The 21,916-nt window shown below is 44.3% G+C and overlaps 1 long non-coding RNA gene across 1 annotated transcript; it reads right to left on the bottom strand.

Annotated features, from left to right (window-relative positions):
* Positions 1-18: 18 nt before the first annotated feature.
* LOC112533197 lies at positions 19-9,152 on the bottom strand. Its single transcript, XR_005841647.2, has 3 exons — positions 9,089-9,152; positions 7,294-7,446; positions 19-6,101 (listed from the first exon to the last, which is right to left on the bottom strand). It is a non-coding gene; the product is annotated as an uncharacterized LOC112533197 (long non-coding RNA).
* Between the last annotated feature and the right edge of the window lie 12,764 nt (positions 9,153-21,916).

The raw sequence follows: 21,916 nt of genomic DNA, 5'->3' as shown, positions 1-21,916 counted from the left end.
GAATCTGTCAGAATCAGAGTTCTACTTTAAGGCCATTTTGTAAAAGGCATTAACAATTGAGACAATATGTCTTCATACATGAGCCAATCCGTTTTAACTCTTGATCTGTTACATAAAGCATGTTTTGCTGTTTTTAAACTTAGACTTCTTCAAAGGGAATGTGGATTTGTGTAGCTCTCTTATTCATTATTAATATATAAGATACACAGCTCCTGTTCTTAAAACTGGCTCGGAAACATCAGTAAAGCTCTCTCTGGCTCATGGATATCTGACTGCATGGAATGCTGCCAGTCTGAAGCCTAAAAATGTATTGGAAAATTTCAATCTTGGTTGAATGAAAAATCCACGGACTTTAAAGTAGACTTCTTGTATGGTCATGAACTGAGATACCACTATTTTAGGAGATTGTAGACACATAAATCCAAATTAAATCTTCAGAATCTTTATTCAGCTGTCCATTGAAGTTACTGTATTTACATTAAGACAGAACTTAAAAGTTTCCCATGTTACAAAGGGTCTTCAGCATGTTCAGAAACACCCCAGTGTTAATAGGGCAAAGCAGTTCATAGCATAGCTCACGGCATAGGATGATCAAAACTGGGTGTTCCTGCCTCCATTTTTCCTCCTCAAATTTTATTTAAAGTAGTTCCAGAGTTCAGGTTTGGCTTCCTATAAAATGCATAACTGCTTTCAAAACTGGTAGCACATTCCTTTTTCTTCATTAGTCCAACGTGTGTGAGTCTCAGCTCAGTGCCCTTCCCTGCCTGAGAAGATTCAAAGCCATAGCTTTACCTTTGCACACTTCCCTTTACCTGAAATAGATCGCTGTCCGTAAGAGCTATTATTTGTCGTTATATGGTGATTGAGAATTAGATAGCAGTCCCTAGGAGCTGGAGCTAAAGCTCAAATCTTTATGCATGTTCTGGTAAGCTTCCATATCTAGCCTAATTCACCCTGCAATATTTTTGGATCAGTTTCTTTTAACTTGTACTGAACCTGCATTCTCCTGGCATTACTCATCACCCACTGGCACTTCTTTTTGCTTCCCCTTTCTTATTTGCTCTTAGGCCCAGGTGCTGCAAAGGTAAATTACAGCAACAAGATGCTGAAAATGTGTTGTGAAAGTCAGAGCAGGCTCCTAACTGCACAGTCAAGCAGGCATAGAAGCGATTTCTCACCCTGTCAAGACAAAATGAGACAGAAGTGGATCAGCAGGTGCTGAGAGTACAGACAAAGGAAGGGAGCAGGTGTAGTCACATATCTGCATTGGCTTTGATTAAACAGGTCCAACAATTTTGGAGGGTTTTTTTTTTGTTTGGTTGGCTGATGGTATAACTGGAACATCTGCCTGTCTTAAATAAGCTGTAGTCGGTACTTCTTGTAATTATGTTCATGTCAGGTAGAAATTGGTTGTTGTTGTTGATTTTTTCTTTTAAATAATTTTCTTCCAAAGCAGCTACTGTTCTTCCTCAATTAGAAATTGATTTCAGTTTTTTCAGTCAGATCCTCAGCTGAGGTGGAAGAAAGAGTTGGTAGGGTGATATGAGTGTTGAGCAGTGTTAAAAATCAGAGAGGGAACTACGGGTAAATCAGCAGCCCATGGATGTGTTTTATGGCACGTCCATCTCAGAAGGGCACATTAAGGGAAAGATAAAATTTTATTGATATATCATAAAATGAAATTGCAAAATGTTTCCTAATCAGGAGAAATGTCATGCTGAGTCACTCGAGTTCCTACAAAGTGAAATCAAGACTATTAGCGATATGAAATTGCTACTTTTCCTGCTTCTAACAGAAATCTGATTTCTGTGATTTTTCAGGGTAGAATTAAGAAAGGATGTCAAGAGATATTATATAAATAACATGGGTTGCTTGACTTTGAGTAGAGAAGAAAAGGTACGTATGAAAAATGAGCAGCAGTGTGTAATTTCACTGAGAACATGGAACAGGGAACGTGAGGGATCAGGTCAGAGCTGACCTTGTTACTTCAGGTATGCGTTGTGGGCAACAAGGTAGTTTAGTAAGTTCAGAAAGTCAGGATATGGTTTCTAGAGTAGAAATTCAGTATCTTCACTTAGCATGATGGTGCTTCTAATTTTGCTAAGGCATACTGTCTTCGTATCATGACCACAATTTTCCCGGAGGATACTTGTCTTCTATTTAAAACAATGCCCAAAATCAGTGTCTGTTTTAAATCCGGAGTAATCTTGCCACTAGATAGAGGACACAGCTAAGATTGCAGACAGTGATATTCAGCTATTATGTAAACAAAAATACAATACTTTTAACACAAAAGTAGTTTTGGAAGCCTGACCTGTCCTTCAGCTTAGCAAGTTTCATTCCTGGATTTCAGTGACAGAAGCATTAAAAGAACAGTTCCACCATAAGCCGTGGAATGAACCACGTTGGGGTTGGCAACTGGGCTTTATACAGTCAAATTAGAAGAATGAGTGGTGCTGATTGGTATGAGAAAAAGCTACGCTAGTTTAATTCCAACACACACTTCTTGACACAACACGTCCTCTTAGCTTAGATCTTCAGTCCATATGCATATCCCTTTGCTTTATCTAAAGCTGCCCTCTTGTTCAGAAGAGTAAAAGGAAGAAACAGGTTTGTGTCCTGGTGACCAGTAATTTCTCCTGCTCACTTTACAAGCACCTTAATTATGTCTCTGTTACTCTTCCACACACGATTTATTCTGACAGTTCTGTGCAGACTTGATTTTTCTTAATGAGTCAATGGTCACTGACTTTCATTTAAGACACTGAGTGTTTTCAGTTCCTGTATTACATTTGTCTGGCATGCTCTGAAAGAACTGTCAGTGGCTGCTCTCAGCTGCCTAACCGGTAAGCCATGTGCGAAGCTCTGATGTAGGTCTCTGCAACACCTCTCTGCTGCTGTCAGCTCTCAGTTCCATCACTGCCTCTGAATTCTGGCGAGATCAGTACTGGTGAGTGAGGTTATATTGTCCAGAGAAACTTTTAGCTGCCTCAAACTTGACTTTACAGCTTCATTTCTTCAACTCTTGCTCATGAAGATACAGATAATAGGTTACAAATGGCCACGTTACCCATTAGTTGTAATTACGTTTGATATTTGGAATCAACGATCAATTCACTCTATATGAAGACTGGAGAAATTCAGGATACTTAGAACCAAAAATATATCAGTCTTTTCTGTATCAATTTAGATAGAAACAAAAGCATCTTCTTCCTACAAATATTCTTTGGAACAGTTCTCCACTTGGTTTACCATCCGGGGACCAAGGAGCTGCGGTGTGTAGATTATATACAAACCTAATGTCTAAGCTTCTGTTAGAAAAAATCATTGTAGCCTATGGATCCTAGAGAGTCATTCAGCTCAATCTACAGTAAACACCTGAAACTTTATTCTATTCCTCACACAGACATCTTAGGAGTCATCTGAGATACTTGAAGATATCCTGCTCCCCAGCTGCTTCTCCTAAAGGATGCTGATCTCTCAGAGGTTGTGTCTGTCAACTGTGTATGAGCATTTCAGATGGCACTGAACCACGCCAAAGTCTGAGCAGCTAAATCCAGCACCTTTGCCTGCTAGCTAAATATCTCTTTTAGACTGTATTAACTGTAATGGAAACTTAGGCACCAAGGTAACATCTGACATCTGGACTTTTGCATTTACTTACATTAATTCAGAGCTGAATCCTATCCCACTATTTCAGTGCTCATTTAAACTGAAGGTGGACCCCTACATGGATCAGATGATTTGCCTTCTGGAAAGGAGTGCTTTGATAGCCACACTGGAGATGTGTCTGAAATTAGTCATTTCACCTCTGTTCTCACAACAGTTTTGGGGACAGGAGGACAACTGAAAGAGCAAAAGCATCACAAGGTGTACATTCTGTAAGTGATCTCCTGATCTGAGGAATCTCAATTACAGTCCTCTGTTGCGGAGACATCTCCTAAACAGGGGTAGTCAAGCAGCTGGAGAAGGTACTTTCCGCAGGTAGGTTGTAACATCTTTGTCATTCTGTCCTTCTTCTCCAGCACTTAGCATGCAGAGCTCAACCAGAGTGATGCCAGCAGACACTATTACAGTGCAGTGATATTGTAATGACATTCCAAAAAAAAAAAAAAAAAAGCCTATGGTTTATGGTGATTAATTTAACCTGACTCTCAATATAAATTACAGCAGTCTTTGTACCAACTCATCACAGAAGAATACAATAGATAACACTTCAAATGGCACATCTCCTCTCTGGTGCCTTTGCAAAGGAAAGAGCTTGTAGCTCTGCAAAAACTGAGCCTGGAAAGACCCCAGTGAGGTGAGACCCTTAGGCTGGCAGTTCATAGCCTCAGCATCAGCATCAAACAGGAAGGCAGAACACCACAAAGGCTTAGGTGTGAATTCACATTGCAGGATCCGCTGCTAGGTGTGAAACCTATGCCAGATATTAGTCATTTCTATTATTTTTACATCTATGGGCTAGTAGTTGTTTTTACAAATACTTTATCTCACTATATTGCAAAGAAAGTGTAAAGGCCTTCAAAGGAAGTAAAAAGATACTGCTCTTTATCTGTACTCGATGTTCCAGTGTGCCCACACGCTCTTAGCACTCCTGCTACCTCACTTGCAGGTACCCATGCCGTTATAGTTAAGCACATGAGAGATGCCTGAACCCCCCGCCCTTCCTTGGCACTATGAGGTGCCCAGAAAGCAATGGAGGCAGCTCTTTGGTATTATGCTGAGCACCTGAACATGGGTAAGCTGCACATTTGTTTCTGCAGGTTAAAAAAATGCTTCAAAATTTCGGACTTTGAGGCAGCTGTGCAATGCATTTTTTGTATCGTGTCACATCAGGATGTAATGAAATCCATCAGAACAATTACAGGCAGATTTCTGGCATCACCTTAAGCCATGGCTCCATTGAATGTCAGGAGACGTGTTTTTCATTGCCACGCTCTCTGGAAATATTAGAACAATATAGAAATAAATAATGCAGGAACTACTGATTCCTCATTAGAAAGGCTATCTTTGCGAATTGCCTGCTACATATTTGCAGAGTTGAGTGTTGCTTTAACCTTGAAGTGGTTTTAGCTTTAACCTTCCAGTTGTGTTGTGTCTGGTTTGCTACTTTCTGAAGCACATCTGTCTGAATACCTCATACAGATACACTGCTGTGAGTCTTCACAGATACTTGGCCTGCTTTAATAACTGCTTACCCTGCATGGCATTTTGGTATGAGTCTAGGTGAAATAAAGAACAAACAGTCACAGACAGAGCTTAGCTTTGTGAAGAAGGCTCGTGAACATATGGCAATGTTGCCCTTGTGTATGCCTACAGTCAACAGCTTTCCATGTATCCCTTGAATCATAGAATCATAGAATCACTCAGGTTGGAAAAGACCTTAGAGATCATCGAGTACAACCACAACCTAACCATACTACCCTGACTCTAACAACCCTCCGCTAAATCATGTCCCTGAGCACCACATCCAAACGGCTTTTAAACACATTCAGGGGTGGTGACTCAACCACCGCCCTGGGGAGCCTATTCCAGTGCTTAACAACCCTTTCTGTAAAGAAATGTTTCCTGATATCCAACCTAAACTTACCCTGGCACAACTTGAGGCCATTTCCCCTCGTCCTGTCACCCGTCACCAGTGAGACAGGTTTCCTAACCAGCAAGATGATGAGTGTGCAATGATAGATACCAGATAAAAATGCCACGTATCAGACAGGACTACAGTGTATGCATGCAGCTAATACAGATTGGTCAGGTTGTGGTATTTAAAATACTTTGCTTGTCAGGTGACTAGATTGCCATCAGAAAAGCTATTCATTCACTGAGAAACTTCATTTTAGAGGACATTCCCATAAGTTTTCAGAATTTGTCTGACTTGCCATCACTTGAGGTTTATAAGTAGAGAAATAACATTCTGAAGATGACCCTCTGAGCTTCACATTGCAGATCTTCCAAGTGTTCAGCTGCACACAGAGACCAGTTGGTAGAAGGAAAGAAAGCCGTTGCAGAACGTAGAATGGCCATGTTCCACACTGGTTTAGAGAAGACGCTCATGATAGCCTCCTCCAAGTCTTCAAATCTATAAACCTGTGGATTTCCTGAAGTTAAAAGAAATAAAGAAGTTAAAAACATTGTGAATCCTCTAATTCACTTAATTGTTACTTTGCTTTGCAAACAGTGTCCATTTGAAGTCCGAGCTCCCTGAGAATTTTCCAAGTGCAGGTTTCATATTCTCATTATAAAGTACATGCGTTTGAGGTATTTAGAAAGGATTTCTAAGGATTCCCTTCAGCTCATGGTATTTTATGTACCTTACCTTTGCTTCAGGGTAGGAAAGCTTCTAAGTGAGAGAGAAACTTTTCATTATAGCTGATAATGGATAGAATCCCCTCTCAAGTGTACCGTAATAACGCCTTCATCTGTACTCTTTTCTTGGTCAGATGCTTGAGCCTTCTGGCTCGCTCTGAGCCAGCCAGACAAACAGGCCATATTTTGGGTGAGCGAGCTGTGAAATCACAGATCACTTAAATATATCGTACTATATATCATACATCACTTATACTGTCTCTGTAGACGTAGGATATGAAAAAAATCTTAATGAATCTTAACGTCAGATCCTTGTTTTCTTTTCTTGTTTTTATTTAATGGAAAACAATGGGAATCCAGCAAAAAATGTTTAATAAAAGAGCCCTCAAAATCCCTGGACATTTAAGCCAGATGAGTGCTTACACCCAAGCAGTCCCGCAGTTGCCTTGGGGCAGTCTCTCAGTTACCCCAAAGTGTGGTTTGGGGACACAGGGGTACGTGACAGCAGCCATCAAGCCGTCAGCAGGAGGCTGGGGTGTGCTGCAGGGTAGCAGCAGGGATCACTGCCCCACAGGTGCCACTCCACTGCCCCCAGTGACCAGCGACCTTTAAATATGAAAGAGATGGGATTCCTGCTGCTTCCTACTGGATTCACGGTGCCACCGGGAAAATGTTTGGTTGCCCTCTAATGACTGCTTTAAAATCAGTTACATAGGATTCCAATCAATGTCTAAAATGAATGTTGACACCTTACCGAGGAAGAATCTTCTGCTGTTCTGTTTTTCTTTTTTCCATTTGAAAAAAAGGATTCCTTAGCGTTTGACAGTGCTTACCCGTTAGATTTCTTTCTGGCTTCGTGCTGATGACAAATAGTACAGGCGAACACTCTGACATCTTTGTTCCCAGTGTTCCGTCCCCATCTCTCCCCTTGCCACCACCCCTCCCATTTCCCCCCACCACCTCCTGCCCCTCACCCAGCTCTACCTGGCAAGTGCAGGGAAGGCTCTGGCTCTGGTCCTCCTCCCATGGGATGGCGAAGCTCAATAAGATGGTAGCAGCTGCTGAAAGCTGACATAAAAAGAGAGGGCTGTGGGTCTAAGAGATTGGAATCCATAAAAATTATGCCCCAGGTGCTACCTTAAAAATAAGACTAAAATGAAAAATACAATTGGATAATACACTGTGGAGAAATCACAGGAGGGACTGGGGCTCTCTTGGAACACGAGGTGAAAACTTGCACTGACCTCCAGAGTGACAGCGCTGGCTAGAAGGGAAATAAATTAAGAAAGACGATATGCCTACTGCCAAGCATCTTCCATGAGAATAAAAATATTAAGCCGAAAATACCAGGGCAACACTGGCCAAAAATAGAGCTGAGAAAGCCAACAACATCAATCTGCCATCTAAGGGGCAGCAGCAGTTGCCAATGAAGCCCCATAACTGACTACAGCACCAGGATAGCATCTCAAAGCCAGACCAAAGATTATTTCACTCATTGTTTAAGGATTTAACAGAGCTCAGCACCCATGCAGGATGTCTCCCAGCAGATTCAGGACGTAGCAAAGGCAGTGGAAGCTTGTAAGTCCTGTCACACATGGTCTGTGTACACTGGTCATGAAGGAAAAAGCAAGAACACATTTTCTGTATGCATGTGGGATGATCCAAATCAAATGCGGTTGTTATGGGATCTTGGAAAGTGGCTTTTGTAAATCAATACTGATAATTTATGTTCTCATCTATTGGACATAGCAGCATTCGAACGCAGTGTAAGCAGATGACTGGTGTCATCTGTTGTGCAAGCTGTGAACTGATGTCCTGGTGGCTAGGGAACAGTAAAGGAAATCTGGGTTTTGTTTCTGTTTCCAATGAACCAATTAATATTTCTTCCTTTAAGTACAGTGTTTCCACGTCTACCTGCGAAAAGGCCATACCCATCCAAAAGATGGCATCTTTTTGCCCACATCTTTAGATCGGTCACATCTGCCCTTCTATTTGATAACACATTTAACTCCTTGCCCCTCCTGAATTTAGGTACCAATTAAAACAGTCTGAGCATAGGCTCATGATAAGGCAGCCATCCGTTTAAGCAGTGGTCCAATAAATCTCATTTTTAGGTCCTTGTATTCCATTACCTTTTTTTATTAATGTTTAAAATTTACTATATTTTTGCCTTTTTTTTTAATATGAAAAAGTATACATATATATATAGTCAGGAAGCTGAAAGCATGTAATGGTGCTGCAGCTTGAGATGCAGGATTTCCTAAAATATCAAAGGTGTGCAAATACATGCCTCTTTCACAGAGTAATCCGAAACCTTTTAAAAACATCTGAAATAAATGCATTTTTAAGTTTATTTCCCGTTATTAAACTTAATGTGTCAGGATGGGAGCCATACTGGGAATACTCGGCACATAGGAAGTGTTACAAGGCATATTTACAAAGGGGATGTAACTTCACTACACTCAAACACCAAGAAATAGAACAGCAGAGGTAGAACAGCACTGTCTAATGAATCTTCACAAGAGACTTCCCTTCCGCCCCAACCCGCAATTGAGTCCTGATGTCTCAAACCTCCTATAGGTTTCCAGGGTCCCTCTGATCTCAATGGGAGCTGCCAGAACGGGCAGCTCACCAGTGCAACCACCAAATTAGAATCATAGAATCACAAGGTTGGAAAGGACCTGCAAGATCATCTAGTCTAACTGTCCTCCTATCACCATGACTACCCATTAAGCTACTAAACCATACCTCGTAGCACCTAAGCCGTACTAAACCATACCTTGTAGCATTCTCCTGTTGCTTACTGCAGCAACCAGTTCAGCAGTAAGTCATGCTGTAGTTCCTCTTTCTGGTGAGCAGCACTGATTTTTATGCCACAGAGCAACCATAAGGGCTTGCAAAGGCAGTGAGAAAGGGAAGGGCATCACTTCCTTCCCACCCCATTCTTCAGCAGCACTGTAACCACTTCTCCAGCCCTCGAGCTCCTCTATAGCCAACTGGTGGCTGCCTGTCCTGTCCCCAAAGATCTTGAAGGTTTCAGCTTCCCTGTTGTCTAAGGAGGGCCCCCACGGTGAGACAAACTCCTGGCTCCTTACATGAGAGTTCATTTATATCCACCCTCCTCCACTTTGCAGCTGAACACGAGCCTTTGAGCCTTCGTCCGTGCCCCAGCAGATTGCAGTGGGGATTGCAGGTAGGTGGCTCACTGACAGGGCCTGCAGTCCTTAATCCCATCTTTCCCTTGAGGGTAAAAGCTAGCACAGGCTACAGATACAACTGGAAGCCATTTTAGGCTCAGGAAGATGCCGGATCAGATCCCCACTCCCTGTGCAGTCGCACCAGCTGGGTCCTTCAATGGCAATTCTGATCACAGCATGAAAGAAAATGGAGGATATCATTCTGTAATTTAAAACTAGACGAAGCCAGCCTCCTGTGGGCTCCACGCCTCGCCTAGCAGACACATCTGCAGCCTGCACTCACGCAGGCACACTGTACCTGAGCTGCTTGCAGAGGCCTCTAACGCACCAGCAGTCCCTGGCTGTGCATGGAGCTGGTGCAGAGCCTGCTGTGCCCGCATGGACTGTTGGTGTGAGGCGGGGCAGGGCCCAGGCCTGGTGCAGCACCTACGTGTCAGTGCTGCCTAACTCCCCATAGCCCTGCCGCTAAGTGCTAGGAAACTAAAAGGCACGTGCCGTAACAACTGCCATTACTCGATTAACAAACTGCAGAAGTCTCTCCTGTCTTTTCCTACACAGTGTTTCTGTTCCTGTTTGAAATTGGTTTTGTCTCTCAAGACAGATTGCAAACTGCCTTACATTTGGAAGCTGACTGCTTCAGGCTCTGCGTCCGTTACTCTCATTTAGCACACGTGGAGAAACGTAGAAACAACTGCTTATTCAACATGCTGTGCCACACAGCTCCCACAAAGATATCAGAGGTGAAGCTTTGGCAGCACACATTGCTTAGCACACGAGACTCCTGAAATTAGCCACTTAATATGCTGGAGTCGGTAGAATAGCTACAAACGGCGGCCTGCTCTCTCAAAACGTTGAATAATTTCCCAAATTCTTTCTCACTGATCTTTAGGGAGAGTCAAAATGAATCTGTGTCCTTCTCAAAAAGGAAAGTAAATATAGTTCCACTTGTGACGGCAGACAAAAATGCTATTGCTGACATGGAGAGACCAAAATGTGGCAACCTCAGAAGTACAGAAACACAGAACTGTCCCTCTGTCCATGTGGTGGTTGCACTCTGACACAGCTGAACTCAGCACACCACTCCATCACTCCTCTCCTTGAAACACGGGGAGGACATAAAATGGAAAAGGGCTCAAGATAGGGACAGCATGGGCAAAACAGACTCAGCACAGGGAAATGACTGTAATTTATTGCTTATTGCTAACAGGCTGGAGCAGTGAGAATCTCAAACAAACTAGAATCACCCTTCCCACCCCCACCCTCTTCCACCCCCTCCAACAGCGTGGCACAGGGCAATGGGGGCTGCGGTCACTCCATAATGCATCATCTCTGCACTCCTCAGCGCTCCCATTGCCCCTCCCAGTGCCATCCTGCCCCAGCTGATCACACATGGCATGTCAGCTGTGTTTGTATTCAGGAATAATTTTCAAGGGAATAAATTATCACCTCTCTGACCCTGTCTCTTTTCCAATATCAGATAAGTTAGTTTGAGGTTTTAAGAGGGCTTTTACCAAATGCTTGTATTTTTTCTTTATGTAAGTCAAGCACATGTGCTTTTAACTTCTGGTAGGTCTTCCTTCAAAAGCCTCATGAAGTGCTCGTCGTGTTTTTGTGAGAATGCAAGACATACAATCTAATCTTTCTCCAGCTTACTTTACTGTAATGCAATTCAGTGCAGGTCATGCGATCTAAGAGCATGCAAGGCAGAGCAGCTGCATTTTTGTTCTGCCTCACACTTGCAAGGCTCCTTAAAGATAAGAGAATTGAAATTTTTGTTACAACGTTTGTGCATTTTCATTAGAAAAGTGGTTGATTCCAGCCTCCAAAGCTTGCCACCATTAAGTACTGTGTTAGTTGAGTTTTTTGTGTGAATGAAGTGGTGGAAATAAAAGAGAGCATACCTGCAGTCACATTGAGTAAATCTGCTGGAAGAAAGGCAAAAGCAAATTAACATAATGGTACAGAGAAGCACTGATGTCTTTGCAGGCTGATTTATGGAAGAATGCTAAGCTGGAGACCCTGGTTCAGGGCAATGTCTCCATCCAGCAATAGGATTTTCCTTCCTTCCTGATGAAGTTGTGTTGAAACTTGCAGAGCAAGTTTTGTTCGGTGCTCAAAAAGTACTGTATCTCTATTGGTATTTTTCCTAAAAGCCTTCTTGTATAAATGGTGTTCAGATGTCTCTTTGAATTCAAATCCCATCCAAACCAGGTTTTTCATATGTACAACTTGACGTATATATAACTTTTATATTAAGGGATAAATTAACCAAGAAACATAAAGATATGAAAAGTTCTTCCCTGAGTAAGAAAAACTCATTCTTCTCAATGAACGTATCTCAGGTGGTGGAAAAGAAATTACTGGTAGCCTTTTTTTCTTAAACTTGAAGGTGAAAAAGCTGAATTTGTTTATAAGGCTGTTTATTTATGAAGAAAGACGTATCGGGGGAAAGACTACATCCTACATATGTCTCTATGTTAACTGCATTTCAACTTCCTCCTCTTTTTTTCCCTCTTTTCCAAGCATCCCATGACTCCACATCAGTGTTCTTTGCTCCTGATGTGCTGCAGGGTTCTGTCACGGGGGTCATGTCTTTAAGGAAGGGACAGGCTCTGTGGAGCCCAGCACCCAGAAGTGCCATGCACGCGTGACCAGCAATTGCACCCATTTCCCGTTGCAGCTGCAGGAAGGTACAAGGCAGATGGAGATGCTACAAACTAGGTGGAAACCCTGTTTGCGGTTGTTTCCTAAGTCCTTGTTTTATAGGTTATTTGGCTAGGCAGGCAGACTGTTTAATGATTCAGTAGATTCTCATTAAAAAATATTTGGAAGTCTTGATGTTACATTAGCCAATACAGACAACGCTATTACAGTCTTACTACTGCTTCCCTCTGCTCTTCCTGTCGCATCTTTATCCTATTTAGGTCCTGAGAATCAGGAATATATCCATTTGTATTTGCAGAGTGCCAAATTATCATGAGTATCTTTTCTGACTTGACTTAGGTTCTGGCATAACATAAAAAATGAAGGATAATATTAGTTCCCAGCTCCTTCTTTCGAGCACAGGGTAAGTGCATTTTCTCATACTTCATGCTCAGTTATCATTAATTTATAATTAGGCTCAACTATTTCTCTATTCTGCACACTCTTCCAGCTGGCACACGTGGCCTATGTGAAACTGTATCATTAATCCCATCAGTACATCTCTTCCAAGATAAGGAAAAGTTCAAGTTTTCTGGTCACTGAAGGGAATGAAGGAGGAGTTGCAGGCACCTTTGAAGTCTGAGAATCACACTGTGCTTAATTCATTTCTTTAATAGTTAAATTCATTTCTTTAATAGTAATTTTACCAATTGACAAAATTTACAGCTTCAGGGAATTACAATTTACTTTTGCTTACTGCTGCTGGAGTGCATCTTGCAAGCTCTACTACATGCTAAATCACATCCTCTAAATGACTTAAATGATACGTGCTTAATTTTCTCCTCAACCACATCTTTACCTTTCTAATATCTTTCATTAATGTTTTCTCATGCTTTCCAGGATAGACCAATTCTGTGCTGTTGTGTTTACAGAAGTTGTTGGACTCACTTAGAGCATGAACTTGAAGGATAGTATAGTCATAATGAGAAGGCCTCCCTCTTACACACCAGAGCCTTAAAACTGGTAAAAAATCTAATGGAAATGTATGCCCTTGTGAGGAAAGTTGTTCTTCAGAACTGCCTGGCAGTCATTTAGGTACATGCTAAACCTGTTAATACAATCAGGAGTATGGCACTATTTTCCCCCAAAATTCCAGCACAGACGCCTGGATGAACCTGAACTGAAACCCACTGTGTTAACTGTGTGAAAATGAGAAGTGTTTTTCAGCATTTTTCAGGTCTTTGAGTTAAATATGCTAAAATGCTCAAATACAGTGGCAGGAAAGCAATATATGCCATGTGCACATGGTAACTAAGTTTGAGCAGCGGGGAAAGATACTGTGCACTATCTGACATGAATCTAAGCCTTGCTTCTTGGGTGAACCTGGCAGGATCATGTGGAACCCGCATGCTGGTTTCGCTTATTATGTATCTGATTGCAGAAAATGTTTTTAGGATATTATACTGAAAACCTTTCCCTATCTCCAACATGCATTCATTTGCATTCACGTGGGACCTTGCGCTGCCTTTGTTACTAACTGGATGCTGATTTATATCTTACTTTTCCAAACAGGGACATTGCTCAACAGGAGCAAAGGAATTTGAATGCAACCCATAGTTACCCAGTGGGGATGAAGAAACATTTCTTATCATCTCTCAGCAATTTTGATTTCAGTGAAACTCACGGGGTCACGTGTGTAACTCTAATCATCTGTGTAGAGAGAGGCCTTGCTGCTTTCCAGTAACTGAATGAATTCTGCTAGAGGAGCTGTGAAAACATGGCTGTATTTTTGGCTCTTTTTAGACAAATATTTTCTCTGACTTGCCCCAGGTCTGGTTTGAGTTTAGACTGGAAACCTTTCTGGCTGAAAACTAATGAGGGTACATGGCTCTGGCGTGGGCAGTTCTGCAGAGAAGCAATGAGCTACCTCCAAGTGAGAGCTTCATGCTACGGCAATGTGCCTTGTAGGCAGTCCTCGAGCTGTGCCCATTTTTCCCTTTGGTCTGAATATTACAAAGATCTTGCATATTCCTGTTGGGTTGGCAGGTGAAGAGACTGCCATGTTGGGTGGGAGGACAAGGCAAGGTCTGCTACAATATGTGCCAACAAAACACCCTCGCTTTTAATTTCTGTACACCGTAGGCCGACGTGCCAAGTGCCTTTCCGAAACAGGCCCTCTGCTTCCACTACCTACAGGCAAGGAGGCAGAAGTTAAGATTTAACTTGCCAAGTCCTTGCTATAATTCACTCACACACTGGTCCCAGTGTGTGGATCTTGCTGTGTTGGAGGCATGGCCTTTACTACTTGGATGCAAAAAAATACTTTGACATCTGCCCCGGGCTGCACTAGAAAGTCAGAGTCAGCAGTACTCAGTTAAGTGCTTAATTACTGTGAGTACCCTGAAAATTTGGCATTTCCAGAGATGGGGCATGCAAGTTAGGTGCACCACACAGACTTTTGCACACTGCTCTTTTGCAAATCAGGCTGTACGAGCCCAGAAGCAAGCTGAGAAAACAAGTGAGGCAAGGGGCAGCCTGGATGCCTCTTTGTGAAATCATTCTGTTGGAAACAGGCTCTGTGCCAGCTTTTCCTTTTTTATGATGTTTTCCTTTCAGGTTTGGGTCCACTGACTACCTCTGCCTCTTTTGAAGATTTTTTCCTTTGAACACTGTGTTCTTGCTTCACAGGGAAGCAGAGCCACGGGAGCAACAGAAAAAAGCAGCACCCAGAGTCCTGGCCTCTGGCTCCCTTTCCTTAGGGCTCCCCGCATATTCAAACCTCAGCAGCCCAAGTCACTGCTGGCAGCAGCGGGTTTGCCAGCTCCCAGTTTCTCTGAGTGTTAGAGGCATTATTAGGGCATCACCTGCTTTTGTGGGAGAGGGAAATTACTCGGAAACATATGTAGCAATTGGAACATAATTTCCTTAAAAAAAAAAAAAAAAAAAAAAAAAAAGAAGAGCCTTTTTTTTGAAAGAAAACTTAAAGTAATAGAATCCCAGCTTGATAGTACCTAACAAACCACTGAAACCCTTGCTGAGCTGGCTGAAAGACATAGATCTAAATTAGGCTCTCTGCAGGTAGCTACAGAAGCTCGAATCTAAAATATCGATCGGTTGAGGAGCGTGGCTGCTGGAAAAGTGTGGCGATGTGGAGCTATACTTCACAGCCTATCTTTGCCCAGATGTGTTTCAGATAACAGACCTTCCTGTGCTTTTAAGGTGCAATCAAGGGCCTGCATTAGTGTCCTATGTCGGAACATTATTTTCTGGAACAATAATTACTCTTTTTTTGTGTGTGTGACTTACACGCTCCATTTGAAAGGCTGTGGCACCAGGATGTGTAAATAAGACCACGTGACTTCAGGAGAATGAGACAGGTACACTTCTTTGGGGTTAATGTGTGTTTTGCAGCACATTTCCAGAAGTTAAAAGCTGCACAGGAGCATCCTGCAAGTGCCACGCACCCCACCTCCCAGCAGTCAGCTCTCCTGGGAGAGCTTCCTGGTGCGCCACAGCCATGTGCTGACAGAGCCCTTATCCATTCCCAGCTGTGGTGCAAACTCTGTGTGAAACGGAATTTTTAGACCTTCAGATGGGAATCAAGCACAGAGAACCCAAGGGAAATACCATCCAATAGCTGAGCATCTGCCTTGCCAGTGCTTACGCTCATCACTTAGCTCCCTAAACCCACCCTTGAGGAGCCCAGTTATCCCAGAGACAGCTGCACCACTGCAGCAAGACTGCAGCTAAGAACAGGTTCCTGTCAGAGACCTCAAGAGGCAGATACAAACATGCTCATTTTATCATACTGTATGTTACAGAAGAGCTTGTGGTGGGCTTGCATGGTATTCCCTGCATGCATCTTCTCACCAACGCAGCACAAGGACTAGGGGCAAGATGGCGGTTCCCATCTGTGGCAAAAGCAGTGTTAGAGAAATTGCTTTGCTTGCATGAGGCAAAATGAAAGATTTCAAAAATTTTTTGGGGTCGGTCAGATACATTTTGCTTTTCTCTTATTGGCTTAAAGTTGGAATTGAATAAAGGACAATAAAGGAAGAAACTGACACTTGAAAACTTCACTTGCTACCCATTAAAGGAAATGCTTAAGAAGCCATTCATGGCCCAGTTGGCATTCCAGCTAGGAGCCAGGAACTGTTCTAATCACTGAAATGCACTACTATTTAAGAAAGAAAGGGACTTCACAAGAAAAAGATGAAATATCCTATGGAAAATTAAGTTGGTGTCAAAGCAGACTTGTCTCTGTGGGACCTCTGGGCCCAGGCTAGTCGGCTGTTTCAGCAGAGAAGCTGAGTGCTATAGAGCTTGTCAGAAGCTCTGTGAAACAACGAGGGGGTGGCTCTACTGCAGAGAAAACCGGTCAAAGGTTTTCTGGTTAATGCTACAAGATGAGCAGAAGAGTCAGCCACCGGTCTGCATGCAGCCCGGAATTCCTCCAGAGGACAGGACGAGGTTGGATGGTGTACCTCCATGGCCACCACAGAGGCAGTGCCCCAGGAGGCCAGGCAGCGATGCCCTGCAGGGGCGAGGTAAGCAAAGCCCCACTTTCAAAACTAGGCAGACTGTAAAGACATGAATATCAGCTTTCAGTTTGGTTCACAACTGCTCACATCCTAATACAAGCACATGGCAATGCCAGGGACTCGGACACTCTGTGTTGAGGTGTATTTCTCCCAGGCTGTGGCAGGGAGAGGCGGGTTCTCATCTCAGAGCTTTGGTGCTGGATTCTGAAGGCGGTGTGCTGCTGCCTGGTGTGGCACATGGCTGGCTGTCTTTGGACGCTGTTTCAAATAATTCTTCCTTTCAGTGAACTCATATGAAAATGGTCAGCTTCAGTGTCCTTCTGTCTGGCTCTGGGCTGCTCTGCCCTTCTGGGCACTCTGATCTCTTTGCACAAATGAGGCATTTTAACTCTTCTCCTGCGGTCAGATCGCTGACCCCAGAGATGGTAACCTCTCTGTTTCTCTGCAGATGCAAACATTACACAGAGTAGGGCAGCCTGCTGGAGAAACCTTAAAGAGAAAGAAAATATCTGACTCTCCTTTTAAACCACCATCACCTGTACCAGTGTGCTGCACGAGTCATGGTGCTGATGGGAACGTGGAGCAGAATTCAGACCTGCTCAGCCAGGTCATTGCCAGAAGTGAATCACACAGGAAACCCATCCTTCTGTTGTGGTAACTCATTTTGGTTTTGTGGGTTTTGCTTCCAATGTAAATAGCTTTCAAGAGGAGATCTCCATCTCCTGGATCTCAGTGCTGCAGGCGCTGCTTGTGCAGGAGTCGATGCAGCAGCTCCCTGCAGGGCCGCTGGGCTGCAGCCAGGGGCTGAGCACTGCACATGGAATACGATGTGAGTAAGCTGCAGTGCACAGGTTTCCTTCTGGGGGTGCGTGCGGGTATTGACAGCCAAAGTGCTGCAAGTCCTCTCCAGCTAACCGGGATCTTGGCCTCTGTGTAGGCATGAATGCTACAGCACTGTGGCAAAGGCAAGGGGTGCAGGCTTGGGAGCTGTAAGGCCTGCAGTTCAGGAAGGGTTTGGACAACGCTCTCAGACATATCATCTGACTTTTGGGTGCTCCTGTGTGGAACCAGGAGTTGGGCTCAGTGATCCTCATGGGCTCCTTCCAAATCAGGGTGTTCTGTGAGGACGATTTTCATTCAGTCATCCTATTTCTCATTGCTGAATGCTGCAGCTCTTTCTGCTTAAATAATAATAATAATAATAATAATAATAATAATAATAATAATAATAATAATAATAATAATAATAATGATGATGATGATGATGATGAAATAGCAGCCTTGCTATTTTTGAAGGGTGATTTTATACTTACTTTTTGGGAACAAAAGCATCAAATGTAGCCTGGATGTGCCCGAAGAAGACAGAAATTAAGCACCAAATTAACAGAAAACAGAAAGGGCTTTAAGTAGCATTTTAATCCACTCCTGCTCCACTACTGCACCTTTTGAAGGGGTGGTTTGACAATTCTGAAGATAAAAGGAAAGATACTTTTTAGGAACAGTGCAAAGACTTCCAAAAGGCTGTCAGAGCTCTTTAATCCTACTTTTGTGCTCTGACAATCTCCCTCAATTAAATACTTCCTCAGCATCAAAGGTGCCCTGGGATCCCACAGCAGCTCAGCTCTCAGAACCGCAGCAGCTTTGCCCACACTTTGGGCGGGTTTCTCTGCTCAGTCATGGGGGTTTTCTCAGCAGGCAGAAAGACGTGTGAGACACAAGGTTTGCTCGGCTTTGTTCTTCTGCTGTGTTTTGTTTTGGGTGTCAGAATAGCACACAGGTGATGTTTCCTATGGATTTCACCCCCCCCCCCTCCCTCCGCTCCTCTGCCTTGGTTTCTGTCTGGCTGATGCTCACTGCTGTTCCTCACCACTGCTCCTATTTCAACCTGTGCTACCCACAGTCAGCTTCAATGAACAAACTCCTTAACAATAAAAACACTGCAGTGCCTAAGATTTTTTTTTTATATATAAAATCCTTTTGTTTCCCTCTTCCAGTCCTACAGTGAGATCTGGGGTGGGTTGGCTTTTTTTGGCTTGTTTTTTTTTTTCCTGACTGTAGTCAGTACTGTGCAATAGGAAAGAAATGGCAGGAAAGCTCTGTGACCCCCACGAGATACGGAGGAAGGCAGCGGTACCTCTTCCATAAGGCTTCTTTCTGCCTCGGGCTGTGCACAGCAACTGGACAAACAGGCAGCTGGAGATAAGCTGGTGGAGAAAAGGAAGCCAGATTGCAAAAATAAAGGCAGTTTCTCCTTGGGAATGATCTCCTGTCTGAAGAACCGAAATCTCACTTCCTTGTGCTTGTCTTCTGCATGATAGGAAATACTGTCACAAACAGCACAGGAAGGAAACTGAGTAAAACTGTTTTGGGGGGATAACGTTATTTGCAAATGAGTATCTGAGATCGCTGTTAGGTATCCCCATTTGTCTTCTCTGATAAGAGGACTGTAATAGTATCTTCTTTGCATAACCTAATAATTAAGTCAATATCTGTGGACATTTGGGTTCCCTGTGGCTGTTTTAAAATAGCAACAGCTGCATCTGTATCTACGAGCACACGTTTAACCAGGACTGACTCCACACAAAGGAGATGCATTGATAGGAAAAGGGGGAATTGACAGAACAAGGGGAAATGGTCTCAAACTGAAGAGGGGAGATTTAGATTGGATGTGAGGAGGAAATTTTTTTACAGTAAGGAAGGTGAAGCTCTGGAACAGTTTGCCCAGAGAGATGGTGGGTTCTTCATCCTTGGAGACACTCGAGGTCAGGCTGGACTGGGCTCTGAGAACCTCATGGAGCTGTTCGTGGCAGAAGAGTTGTGCTACACACGCTTTAAGAATCCCTTCCAACTCGAAAGATTCCATGATTCTACTTCAGCCGCTACCTAATCCAGCCCTAAAGCTGTAGAGCTGGGACCGACTCCTGTTTGTTCGACACTGCCGCTGCAGCTCGCCTCGATGGCTGTGGTGTCTGCACAGGAACACCCCAGCAGCAGCCCCGGCACCCCAGGCCCCTCTACAGAGGTGAGGAGCGGGCTGAGCAAGGGCAGGGCTGACCTCCAGCACAACCTGTGCACAGCCCACACACAGTGGTAAAACCACACAGAACGATCTCTTCTTGCTTCAAAGGCAGAAGCCTTTGTAGCCAAGCCCCATCCTACAGCTGGGTGAGAAGCTCCCAGAACACCGTTGCCTGCAGCTCCTGTGTGCTTTGCAGTGGACCTGGGCCATTGCACGGCAGCCAGAGTCCCCAGTCCATAGCAAGCTGTAATGGAAATAATACGGGCTGGCAGCTCCTCTAATTTGCAGACAGCCTTATTAGTCAAACTGCAAGATTGAAATGGGAAAGCGTTCGGGCTGACTGCAGTGCTGTGCAGAAGTAAGACAATATTCTCTTCCATGCTCAGCAATTCTTACTTTTTATACTCCATTTACACTGTATTAACTATTTATAAGAGATCACTTTAAATCCGCTTTGTAGCCAGCATGCGTGCAATTCACCTGGAGGCTCCCGGCTGCTCGTTGAGGCTCCGCAGCCCTGAAAACGCTGTGGGTAATTGTTACGGTGAGGGTTCCAACTGAACAGATAGAGAGCGCCGGGTTTAAGTGGCTCAATAAAAAAGCCCTTTTTTCCATCTGCCCACTCGTACTTAAGCGCGATTCAAATTCATTTAGAAAGGAATGGCAACGCGTGCTTGAGAAGAAGATATTAAACCGGGGACAACGTCACGTTTGGGGATCGCAATATCACTTTTTGCCCGTGGGCAGAGGCTGAGGTGCCCGCGGGGAGCGGTGCGCAGTGTGGTACTGCACCCTGTTGGTCTGCGGCATCGCCGAATCCCAGCGCGTTCACAGCGCAGCGCAGCGCCGTTTGTTTCACGGCACAGCTTTCATCCAGGCAAACAGCCACCAAAAGCCGTGCGGAGAAAGGTGGGAAGGAAAGAGAAAGCATCTCGCGTGCTTGCAGAGGGCGCGACCTACGAGGGCCAAAGGAAAAAGCTGGCTTCCAAAAGCAAGCGGGGCTGGAGTGCCCCCCCTGCCTGCTGTGTGGGTGGGAGCTGAAGGGAAAGCAGGGAGAGAACGAGGAGAGGGCAGCGAGGTTTGTGCCGGGGGTACGGAGGCAAGAGGAGCGTTTCAAGTCGTCACAGAAGAGTGAGTGAGTGAGACGAGCGCTGCTCCTTGTTCAGACGTATGCAAAGGAGAAGTTCAGAAGAATCTGAGCAAGATTTTGGGAACTGGACTCCAAAAATTCCAGTGAAGGCGATGAAAAAACGTGTCGGTTTCGGTCACGTTGCCCTGAGTGCATGGCGCTGAGCTCGCTGTGACCCGCAGGGACGACATCAGGCGGCTCTGGGAGGCATCGCTGGGAGGGGATAGGGCAAATGGCAGCGCCTCGGGGCTGGCAGGCTGTGGGAAAAGAGCATACAGGGTCGAAGAGACAGCGGGACGTGTATGGCAGAATCAGAGAGGACACACCTCTCATAAAACAAACCAGGCAGACACAGCCAGAGGTGGATCCTTGGCTGCAGAGGAGCCCTGCCAGCCCTTCCGCTGATGGTGGTTGGTATATGACCATCCATTAAGATTACTGTGTAACTCAGTCAGGGAACGAAGCATACTACCCATCATTTGCCCATCAAGTCTGTAAAAATAAACTCATCCTATTGGAGCTGCTGACTCAGCGATTACACAGGACTGTAACTAAGGTGTGTTGGTTTTAACAACAACTCTTTAACAGCTCTTTCCCAACCCCAGTCCCACCGGTTATCTGCGCTCATCACCTGCTGGGTGGAGATCTCACAGTCATTACAGGGATAAACGAGCGGCCATTCGATCCTCACTTGCTCCCACACTGTCCCCCGCCTACAGAGGGCTGTCAGAGGTCCCGGTCCTGCCTTGCCTTTTGTTTTAATTAGCCTTGGCCTGAATGAGGAGTCTTTGCTCATTGTCATCATCAGCCCCAGGTCCTAAAGCAGAGCCCTGAGGCTACGTAGGATAAAAATGAATGTCAAGGACAAGCAGCCAGCTGTAGTTGCTTCTGAACTAACACCATAAGGGAACGGCTTTTAGGATGTTGAGCTGGGGAAACTGGAGTCTTTTAGTAGCTGACAGTGCTACTTTAAGTCTGATGCATTGTAGTAATATCCGAAGGGAGCTGGGGATAGGACTGGTATTTTATTCTCTTTAAGACACATGTTTCAGTGACTCTCTGTCTCATTACTCAGTTG

The sequence above is a fragment of the Gallus gallus genome, chromosome 1 (assembly GCF_016699485.2).
Source record: "Gallus gallus isolate bGalGal1 chromosome 1, bGalGal1.mat.broiler.GRCg7b, whole genome shotgun sequence".
NCBI classification, from domain to species: Eukaryota; Metazoa; Chordata; class Aves; order Galliformes; family Phasianidae; genus Gallus; species Gallus gallus.
Note: the sequence above shows the minus strand (reverse complement) of the source record. Positions and strands in the feature narration are given on the sequence as shown.